This window comes from Macaca mulatta, chromosome 8, assembly GCF_049350105.2.
Source record: "Macaca mulatta isolate MMU2019108-1 chromosome 8, T2T-MMU8v2.0, whole genome shotgun sequence".
NCBI classification, from domain to species: Eukaryota; Metazoa; Chordata; class Mammalia; order Primates; family Cercopithecidae; genus Macaca; species Macaca mulatta.
This window is the reverse complement of record NC_133413.1, coordinates 149,894,191-149,906,132: the sequence shown is the minus strand read 5'-3', so window position 1 is coordinate 149,906,132 and position 11,942 is coordinate 149,894,191.

Sequence of the window (11,942 nt, the reverse complement as noted above, 5' to 3'; positions counted from 1 at the left end):
ATTTTTATTGTATATATTGAAGCATACAATGTGTTTGATATATATTTACATATACAGTGAAAGGATTTCTACTATCAAGTACATTAGTATATCCTTTTTTAAAATATATTAGCCTTTTTATCAAAATGGTAGGATTAAGAATCTACACTTAGCAAATGTCTAGTATGTACTTCAGTATTAACCGAAGTCACCATGCTATACGTCAGGATCTTAGACTTATTCATCCAACGTTACTGCAACTTTGTACCTTTATGTTGAATTTGAATCCTGTAACTTTACTGAATTCATTCATTAATTCTACCGGCTTTTTTGGTGGAGTCTTTAGGATTTTCTCTATCAAATTGTGTCATTTGCAGAGAGACAATTTTCTTCTTCCTTGCTGCTTTGCAGAGCTTTCTTTTTCTTGCCCAATTACTCTGGCTAGGACCTCCAGTACTGAAGGCTTTTCCTTGACGGTCACAAACAAGTAAGGATGCCCAATCTTCCCATCACTTCTATTTCAACTTTTTATCTAATTATCGAGGAAACCGATGAAGTGTTAAAACTAGTTCAAAGGAGAGTCCAAAGAACAGACATTTATAGATCAGGAATGTTAAAATCAGTGTGTACGTGAAAACAACCTTCCCCAAGATGTTTGCATTGCTATCAGTTATCTATAACACAGACTCAGATAAAATGTGTGCCATAGACAGTGCATCCCTGTCCCTGCAAAAACCCACCATCCCTCATGAGCCTTTGAAAGGCTCAGCCAGGCCTGGCACCATTGAATGTGCACAGGACAAAGGCTGATGAAGTCAAAATTGCTAGGGGTTATCCTGGTGGTAACATTGAAGATCCCACATTCTCCGTCCCTTAAGTCACAGGAAGACCAGCACAGCTGGCCACCCTAGCGTCAATCACTACGCTGTTGCCATGGAGGATGCTCCATGCTTGGGAGATGCCCACAGTCCTCCCAGGAGCTCTGGTCTAGGCCTCACAAAGGAGGCAGGTGGGACTGACCCTGCAGAGACCAAAGCCCAGAGGGAAAGGGACACCAGGCAGTCCTCCTGTCTGTTCCCACCTCACCTGGAGGGTGGTCTAGAAATGCTATTCCCACCCACCTCCAACAGCTTGTCTGGGAAGGCCTGGCTGGGTGTAATTGCTTGGCAGATTGTATCCCCAGGCCCCAGCACAATTAGTGAGTGTTTCATCATCATTCAAATACAATGAGATAAGTGCTCCTCCTCCCTGCCTCTCACTGCACAGTCTGCAATCCCCTCAGCATGCTTATTTGCTGTAATGACAAGGTCAACTCACAGGCCACCTCCCCTTGAAGTCCCAATAGGGAAGAATGAGCAACAGTTTGTTTAATCAGTTATGTCAGGCAGGGAATGCAGGTTACAGGTAACTGCCTTTACATCTGTTGTTCCCTCTGCCTGGGCATCCCTCCCCTCACTGGCTGAACAGCCCATTTCCATGCATGCTCACTCAGCACCAGGCATCCTCCAGTAGTTGGGCAGAGGACACTGGACAAGACCAGCAATGCAGAGTGGTAGTTCCACGGTGCGCTGCCACCCACCCCCGCCCATCTTTCACCTGCCCTCCCCATTGCACCTAGGTGAACCAGACCCATTGTAACAATATTCTACAGATAAGCCCTTTCCCCAAACCCTCTTTGGGGCCTACACCCTGGGGCTTCACAGGGGGATTGGAGGTGCCAGTCAAACTCTGGGAGTAAGGACTGAAATCTCTGCTGTGATTCCAATCTGGACCCTCTCTGCTTGGGTGATGACAATACCAGCTTCCACGTTCTCTGATCCATGACAGCTCCCACCACGACCAGGATACTGGTATCATCAGCCAACAAGATGCCAGGGGTGGGCAGAGGAAGCCTATTGTCTGAATCCTTTCACAGAGACTACAAGATGCTGTGAGGCCTGGCCCAGCCACCCCACCTCACCTTCCAACATGCTTCTCCATGGCTCTCTGCCCCTCAGCCACAATCATCTCTTGGCCTCTTCAGGGCACCAAGTGTCCTCCTTACTCAGGGTCTGGCCCTTGATCCTTGGTCTGCTTGGAATGCCCTGTCCTGGGGCCTGGTCAACACTTTCTCATCCTTTGGACTCAGAGGGGGATTCCTCGACCATCCCCCACCCAGCCCCTGCCACGTATATCCTATGTTCCTCTAGTTTCTCACAATGCCTTCAAAGCCTTTCCTTCAGAGAGCCCAAAAGCTCAGTGGGTGTTGGTCAGGTGGAGGGAAGGGGTTTTATGAGGAGGAGAAAGATGTTCCTGGCTGAAGATAGATGAGCAGAAGCAATACATGTCACTTCTGGGGGAACCCATGGTGTGGTGTATAAAATGCCCTGTCTTAGCATTGTCCACGTGAACACCAGGACAATCCCTAGCAACTTTGACTTCATCATTCTACTGTCTCCAAATTTGTCAACATTTGTAAGACGTTAAGAATCGATCGACTACATATGCCTATCTCCCCACTCGGAGCAGAATGAGCCTTTGTCATTGGTACACCTTCAGTGCCCAGCACCAGGGTACCTACCACACAGCAGGCAACAAGTATCTCCCCCTTTTGGAAGAGAAAAATAGACAGTTGGGGAATCATCCTCTGTGGAAACAAGCGAGGCATTATTGGATATCTGCTTCTGAACTTCTTATCTAGCAAGTATCTGCAGCACTTCCTGTGTGCCAGGCATGGTTCAGGTGCTTTGCATACATAATCTCATAGAAACCATGAGAGTGCTCTGGGTGATAATCAACCCTAAGGAGGAAACTGGGACACAAGCTTCAATGATCTTAGATCACCAAGAAGGCTCTGGAGATAGCCCAAGTGGAAGACAGGGAGTTTCTGCAGATCTTCAATCCTGTGACCGTCAAAGGGTTAAAGAGGGGTAGAAAAGTCGCTCTGTCCCACTCTAGGCAGTATAAAACATCCAAACCTGGTGCATCTGACTTCAGGAGTTCAGATGTCATCACAGACCCCAATGTATTAGCGTTCTCTTGCAATTACTCATAGCTAATCTCATGTTCTTGCTTTTAGTAGAAATATCAGGTTTAAATTTCTTTGATTTCACTTTAGTCAAAATTTGATAGAAACCATAGACTCCCAGACTTCTAAGAATTAATGAGAATACCTCCTTAAAATAACTCTCACCCAGAATCTCTTTCTAAGTGCTTTGAGAGTAGGCAGCACTGGATTAGCCAGGCATGCCCTTTAGTTTGGAAAGAAAATCAGAAAATATTTGCATGAACAGTGGTTGTAAGATTTTCAGTTAAAGCTACACTTGCCCTGGGCACTGCGCCCTGCGTTTTATCATATTTTTTGAGACAGGGTCTCACTCCCATTGCCCACGCTGGAGTGTGGTGGTATGACCTTAGCTCACTGCAGTCTCAACTTTCCGAGCTCACGTCATCCTCCTACCTCACCTTCCTGAGTAGCCGGGACTACTGATGCATGCTACCACGCCTGGCTAATTTTGTGTGTTTTTAATAGAGCTGGGTGGTAGCCATGTTGCCCAGGCCGGTCTCCAACTTGGCTCCAGTGACCTACCCACCTCGGTTTATCAGAACATTTAAAAAAAAGTAATTCACAACTTAGTCTTCTATACCCAGCTAAATGATCCAGTGTGATGTCTGAATCAAAACACAGACAAATATCAGTCTTAGATCTCACTAACAGCGGCAGAAGGTCTCTTGGTAACAATAGTCTTTAAAATGTTTGCTCCTGATTCACTCTTATCTAATTCAGACTGATTTCTTGGTGCACAGCAGGCATCTTCGATCTTGCCTTAAGTTTCTTAGTGTTTCACCCATCCCATCTTCCACATTCACTGTGTACTCGCACTTTACTCTGCCGCAGCGTATCCTCCAGCAGCTGTACGGAAAATGATTGCACGGGAGATTGTTACACAGAAAAATCTCCAAAACCTGAAGTATTTTACTAATCATATTTGACTAGCACTTTGAATAGGAATAGAATTCCAAGTTAGATACTAGTTTTCCTCCCATTCATGAAGGAAGATTGCTCTCGAATCTAGCACAGCTATTGAGAAATCTAGAAGGCATCCGATTGGTGCTCCTGTGTATGGGAGTTCGTTTTTCCTGTGGAAGGAATGCAATCCCTTCGCTTCTATTGTTCTGTAATTGGAAGATGATGTGCATTGATATGCAGGTACTTGGTTATGCCCTTTCAGTCTAACAAGTCATGTCCTTCGCTTCTGGGAACATATTTGAAAATGTATTCACAATGTCTTCTGATTTCCCTTTCTGGAACTCCTAGGATCCAGAACTGACTTGTGAGATCATCTTTTCCTATTCTTAGGTTTCTTATTTTTCTTCTTGGGGATGTCTTCAGGAAGCTGTTTTTAAAGCTTCTATTGACTTTACTTCTATTGAGGTTTTCACATCTGTATTTGTTTTCAATTCCTAAAAACTAATTTTTTTATTCTGTGCCTAACATTTTCCTCTTAAAAAATAGCATCCCGTTTAATCTCATGGATGCAGTGTCTGAGATATCAGAGAGTGACATTTTTTCCCTCTTTCACGTGAGGTGAACTCACGTCACAGAGGTTTGTTGTACGGGTTATTTCATCCCCCAGGTATTAAAGCCAGTACCCAATAGTTATATTTGCGGCTCCTCTCCCTCCTTTCAACTTCTCCACCCTCAGGTAGAACCCCGTGTCTGTCGTTCCCTTCCTTCTGTCCACAAATTCTCATCATGAAGCTCTCATTTATAAGTGAGAACATGTAGAATTTGGATTTCCATTCCTGCATTAATTTGCTAAGGATAATACTTGTTGATTGAATTTCAATGTAGGGTGCTCTAGCAGAGCCTTCGTTGGAAGACTCCCTGGTGGTGGTCCGAGTCTCAAGAGACTACCCTTCTCCACTCCTGTCTGAAGGACCAAGGCTGGACTGCCCAGGTTGGAGCTAGGAAAGGGAAAGAACTGGATGTCTCAGCAGTTAGTGTGTACATTACACCGCCAGAGCTTATTCACACTGCATAACTGGAATATTGTCCCTTTGGCTAACAGTTCCTTGTTTTCCCTATGCTCCCTACCCGCCACGACTCCTGACAATTACCATTCTAACTCTGATTATGACTTTCGCTTTTTTTATTTTTATTTTTTTGAGATGGGAGTCTCGCTCTGTCACCCAGGCTGGTGTGCAGTGGCGCCATCTCGGCTCACTGCAAGCTCTGCCTCCTGGGTTCACAGCATTCTCCTGCCTCAGCCTCCTGGGGTAGCTGGGACTAGAGGCACCCACCACCATGCCTTGCTAATTTTCTTTGTAGTTTTAGTAGAGACGGGGTTTCGCTGTGTTACCCAGGATGGTTTCTATGTCTTGACCTCATGATTCCTTGACCTACCTCGGCCTCCCAAAGTGCTGGGATTACAGGTGTGAGCCACAGCGCCTGGCCAATTTTGCATTTTTATTGTGTATATTGAAGTGCACAACATGTTTTGATATACATTTACATATACACTGAAAGGATTTCTACTATCAAGAAAATAAGTATGTTTTTTAAAACATAGTATACTTTTTATCAAAATGGTAGGAGTACCTAAAAATCTACACTTAGCAAATGTCTAGTATGTACTAGAGTATTAACTGAAGACACCATGCTACACATTAGGATCTCCGACTTATTTATCCAACATTACTGCAACTTTGTACCTTTATGTTGAATTTGAATCCTGTAACTTTACTGAATTCATTCATTAATTCTACCAGCTTTTTTGGTGCAGTCTTTGGATTTTCTCTATCAAATTGTGTCATTTGCAGAGAGACAATTTTCTTCTTCCTTGCTGCTTTGCAGAGCTTTCTTTTTCTTGCCCAATTACTCTGGCTAGGACCTCCAGTACTGAAAGCTTTTCCTTGACGGTCACAAACAAATAAGGATGCCCAATCTTCCCATCACTTCTATTTCAACTTTTTATCTAATTAACGAGGAAACGGATGAAGTGTTAAAACCAGTTCAAAGGAACATCCAGCAAACAGACGTATTTATAGACCAGGAATGTTAAAATCAGTGTGTACATGAAAACAACTTTCCCCAAGTTTTGTTTGCATTGCTATCAGTTATCTATAACACAGACTCAGATAAAATGTGTGCCATAGACAGTGCATCGCTGTCCCTGTAAATCCCACCATCCCTCATGAGCCTTTGAAAGGCTCAGCCAGGCCTGGCACCATTGAATGTGTACGGGAGAAAGGCTGATGAAGTCAAAATTGCTAGGGGTTGTCCTGGTGTGAACATCGAAGATCCCAGATTCTCCGTCCCCTAAGTCCCAGGAAGACCAGGACAGCTGGCCACCCTAGAGTCAATCACTGTGCTGTTGCCATGGTGGATGCTCCATCCTTGGAAGATGCCTACAGTCCTTCCGGGAGCTCTGGTCCAGGCCTCACAAAGGAGGCAGGTGGGACTGACCCTGCAGAGACCAAAGCCCAGAGGGAAACGGACACTAGGCAGTCCTCCTCTGTTCCCGCCTCATCTGGAGGGTGGTCTAGAAATGCTATTCCCACCTGCCTCCAACAGCTTATCTGAAAGGCCTGGTTGAGTGTAATTGCTTGGCAGATTATATCCGGAGGCCCCAGCACAATTAGTGAGTGTTTCATCATCTTTCAAATACAATGAGATAAGTGCTCCTCCTCCCTGCCTCTCACTGTACAGTCTGCAATCCCCTCAGCATGCTTATTTGCTGTAATGACAAGGTCAACTCACAGGCCATCTCCCCTTGAAGTTCCAATAGGGAAGAATGAGCAACAGTTTGTGTTTAATCAGTTATGTCAGGCAGGGAATGCAGGTTACAGGAAACTGCCTTTGCATCTGTTCCCTCTGCCTGGGCATCCCTCACCTCACTGGTGACAACCTCTGTGCCTCCCCTCACTGGCTCAACAGCCCATTTCCATGCAGGCTCACTCAGCACCAAGCATCTTCCAGTAGCTGGGCAGAGGACACTGGACAAGACCAGCAATGCAGAACGGTAGCTCCAAGGCGCGGCGCCACCGCCCACCCCTGCCGATCTGTGACCTGCACTCCCCATTTCACCTCGGTGAACTAGACCCATTGTAACAATATCCTACGGATAAACCTTTACCCTCCCCATCCCCAGCTCCTTCAGGGCCCACACCCTCGGGATTCACACGGGGATTGGAGGTGCCACTCAGACTCTGGGAGTTAGGGCTCAAATCTCAGCTGTGAATCCAGTCTGGACCCTCTCTGCTTGGGTGATGACAATACCAGCTTCCATGTTCTCTGATCCACGATAGCTCACACCACGACCAGGATATTGGTATCCTCAGACAACAAGAAGCCAGGAGTGGGCAGAGGAAGCCTATTGTCTGAATCCTTTGCCACGGACTACAAGATGCTGTGAGGCCTGGCCCAGCCACCCCACCTCACCTTCCAACATGCTCCTCCATGGCTCTCTGCCCCTCAGCCACAATCATCTCTTGGCCTCTTCAGGGCACCAAGTGTCCTCCTTACTCAGGGTCTGGCCTTTGTTCCTTGGTCGGCTTGGAATGTCCTGTGCTGGGGCTTGATCAACACTTTCTCATCCTTTGGACTCGGAGGGGGATTTCTTGACCAACCTCCACCTGGCCCCTGCCACGTATTATCCTATGTTCCTCTAGTTTCTCACAATGCCTTCAAAGCCTTTCCTTCAGAGAGCCCAAAAGCTCAGTGGGAATTGGTCAGGTGGAGGGAGGAGGAGATTTTATGAGGAGGAGAAAGATGTTCCTGGCTGAAGATAGATGAGCAGAAGCAATACATGTCACTTCTGGGGGAACCCATGGTGTGGTGTATGAAATGCCCTGTCTTAGCATTGTCCACGTGAACACCAGGACAATCCCTAGCAACTTTGACTTCATCCTACTGTCTCCAAATTTGTCAACATTTGTAAGACATTAAGAATCGATCGACTACATATGCCTATCTCCCCACTCGGAGCAGAATGAGCCTTTGTCATTGGTACACCTTCAGTGCCCAGCACCAGGGTACCTACCACACAGCAGGAACAAGTATCACCCCTTTTGGAAGAGAAAAATGGGCAGTTGGGAGTCAGCCTCTATGGAAACAAGCGAGGCATTATTGGATATCTGCTTCTGAACTTCCTATCTAGCAAGTGTCTGTGGCAATTCCTGTGTGCCAGGCATGGTTCAAGTGCTTTGCATACATAATCTCATAGAAACCATGAGAGTGCTGTGGATAATAATCAACCCTAAGGAGAAAACTGGGACACAAGCTTCAATAATCCTAGATCACCAAGGAGGCTCTGGAGATAGCCCAAGTGAGAGAAGACAATAGGGAGTTTCCGCAGATCTTCAATCCTGTGACCGTCAAAGGGCTAAAGAGGGGTAGAAAAGTCGCTCTGTCTCACTCTAGGCAGTATAAAGCATTCCAAACCTCGTTCATCTGACTTCAGGGGTTCAGATGTCATCACAGACCCCAATATATTAGCGTTCTCTTGCAATTACTCATAGCTAATCTCATGTTCTTGCTTTTGGTAGAAATATCAGCCTTAAATTTCTTTGATTTCACTTTAGTCAAAATTTGATAGAAACCATTAGATTTCCAGACTTCTCTAAGAATTAATGAGAATACCTCCTTAAAATAACTCTCACCCAGAATCTCTTTCTAAGTGCTTTGAGAGTAGGCAGCACTGGATTAGCCAGGCATGCCCTTTAGTTTGGAAAGAAAATCAGAAAATATTTGCATGAACAGTGGTCGTAACATTTTCAGTTAAAGCTACACTCGCCCAGCGCCCTGTACCCTGTGTTTTATCATATTTTTTGAGACAGGGTCTCACTCCTGTTGCCCAGGCTGGAGTGCGGTGGTATGACCTTAGCTCACAGCAGCCTCAACTTTCCGAGCTCACGTCATCCTCCTATCTCACCTTCCTGAGTAGCCGGGACTACTGGTACGTGCCACCATGCCTGGCTAATTTTGTGTTTTTTTAATAGAGCTGGGTTTTTGCCGTGTTGCCTGGGCTGGTCTCGAACTTGGCTCCAGTGATCTACCCACCTCGGCTTATCAGAACATTTAAAAAAAGTAATTCACAACTTAGTCTTCTATACCCAGCAAAATGGTCCTGTGTGATGTCTGAATAAAAACACGGACAAAAATCAGTCCTGGATCTTAGTAATAGCAGCATTAGGTCTCTTGGTAACAGCAGTCTTTAAAATGTTTGTTCCCAATTCACTCTTCTCTAATTCAGACTAATTGCTTGGTGCACTGCAGGCATCTTGGATCTTGCCTTAATTTCTCTGTGTTTCACTCATCCCATCTTCCACATTCACTGTGTACTCCCCCGCCCTTTGCTCTGTCGCAGCATGTCCTCCAGCAGCTGTATGGAATATGGTTGCACAGGAGATTGTTACACAGAAAAATCTCTAAAACCCAAAATATTTTACTAATCATATATGACTAGCAGTTTGAATAGGAATAGAATTCCAAGTTAGATACTAGTTTTCCTCCCATTCATGAAGGAAGATTGCTCTCGAATCTAGCACAGCTATCGGGAAATCTAAAAGGCATCCGATTGGTGCTCCTGTGTATGGGAGTTCGTTTTTCCTGTGGAAGGAATGCAATCCCTTCGCTTCTATTGTTCTATAATTGGAACATGATGTGCATTGATATGCAGGTACTTGGTTATGCCCTTTCAGTCTAACAAATCATGTCCTTTGCCTCTGGAAACACATTTGAAAATGTATTCACAATGTCGTCTTCTGATTTCCCTTTCTGGAACTCCTAGGATCCAGAACTGATTTCTCCTGAGATCATCTTTTCCTATTCTTAGGTTTCTTATATTTCCTCTTGGGGATGTCTTCAGGAAGCTGTTTTTAAAGCTTCTATTGACTTTACTTCTATTGAGGTTTTCACATCTGTATGTTTTCAAATCCTAAAAGTTATTTTATTCTGTACCTAACGTTTTTCTCTTAAAGAATAGCATCCTGTTTAATCTCAGGGATGCAGCATCTGAGATATCAGTGACTGACATTTCTTCCTTCTTTGACATTAGGTGAACTCACGTCACAGAGTTTTGTTGTACTGGTTATTTCATCACCCAGGTAGGTATTAAAGCCAGTACCCAATAGTTACCTTTGCGGCTCCTCTCACCCCTCCACCCTCAAGTAGAACCCCGTGTCTGTCATTCCTTTCTTTCTGTCCACAAGTTCTCATAATGTAGCTCTCATTTATAGGTGAGAACATGTAGAATTTGGATTTCTATTCCTGCATTAATTTGCTAAGGATAATACTTGTTGATTGTATTTCAATTCAATGTAGGGTGCTCTAGCAGAGCTTTCGCTGGAAGACTCCTTGGTGGTGGTCCGAGACTCAAGAGGATACCCTTCTCCACTCCTGTCTGAAGGACCAAGGCTGGACTGCCCAGGTTGGCGTTAGGAAAGGAAAAGAGCTGGATGTCTAGGCAGTCAGTGTGTACATTAGACCGCCAGAGCTTATTCACACTGCATAACTGGAATATTGTCCCTTTGGCTAACAGCTCCCTGTTTCCCTATGCTCCCTACCCGCTACAACTCCTGACAACTGCCATTATAACTCTGATTATGACTTTGGCTTTTTTTACTTTTTTTTTTTTTTGAGATGGAGTCTCGCTCTGTCACCCAGGCTGGTGTGCAGTGGCGCCATCTCGGCTCACTGCAAGCTCTGCCTCCTGGGTTCACAGCATTCTCCTGCCTCAGCCTCCTGGGGTAGCTGGGACTAGAGGCACCCACCACCACGCCTGGCTAATTTTCTTTGTAGTTTTAGTAGAGACGGGGTTTTGCCGTGTTACCCAGGATGGTTTCGATCTTCTGACCTCGTTATCCACCTGCCTCGGCCTCCCAAAGTGCTGGGATTACAGGTGTGAGCCACAGCGTCTGGCCAATTTTGCATTTTTAATGTATATATTGAAGCATACAATGTGTTTGATATATATTTACATATACAGTGAAAGGATTTCTACTATCAAGTACATTAGTATATCCTTTTTTAAAATATAGTAGCCTTTTTATCAAAATGGTAGGATTAAGAATCTACTTAGCAAATGTCTAGTATGTACTTCAGTATTAACCGAAGTCACCATGCTATACGTCAGGATCTTAGACTTATTCATCCAACGTTACTGCAACTTTGTATCTTTATGTTGGAATTTGAATCCTGTAACTTTACTGAATTCATTCATTAATTCTACCGGCTTTTTTGGTGGAGTCTTTAGGATTTTCTCTATCAAACTGTGTCATTTGCAGAGAGACAATTTTCCTTCTTCCTTGCTGCTTTGCAGAGCTTTCTTTTTCTTGCCCAATTACTCTGGCTAGGACCTCCAGTACTGAAGGCTTTTCCTTGACGGTCACAAACAAATAAGGATGCCCAATCTTCCCATCACTTCTATTTCAACTTTTTATCTAATTATCGAGGAAACCGATGAAGTGTTAAAACTAGTTCAAAGGAGAGTCCAAATAACAGACATTTATAGATCAGGAATGTTAAAATCAGTGTGTACGTGAAAACCTTCCCCAAGATGTTTGCATTGCTATCAGTTATCTATAACACAGACTCAGATAAAATGTGTGCCATAGACAGTGCATCCCTGTCCCTGCAAAAACCCACCATCCCTCATGAGCCTTTGAAAGGCTCAGCCAGGCCTGGCACCATTGAATGTGCACAGGACAAAAGCTGATGAAGTCAAAATTGCTAGGGGTTATCCTGGTGGTAACATTGAAGATCCCACATTCTCCGTCCCCTAAGTCCCAGGAAGACCAGCACAGCTGGCCACCTTAGAGTCAATCACTATGCTGTTGCCATGGAGGATGCTCCATGCTTGGGAGATGCCCACAGTCCTCCCAGGAGCTCTGGTCTAGGCCTCACAAAGGAGACAGGTGGGACTGAACCTGCAGAGACCAAAGCCCAGAGGGAAAGGGACACCAGGCAGTCCTCCTGTCTG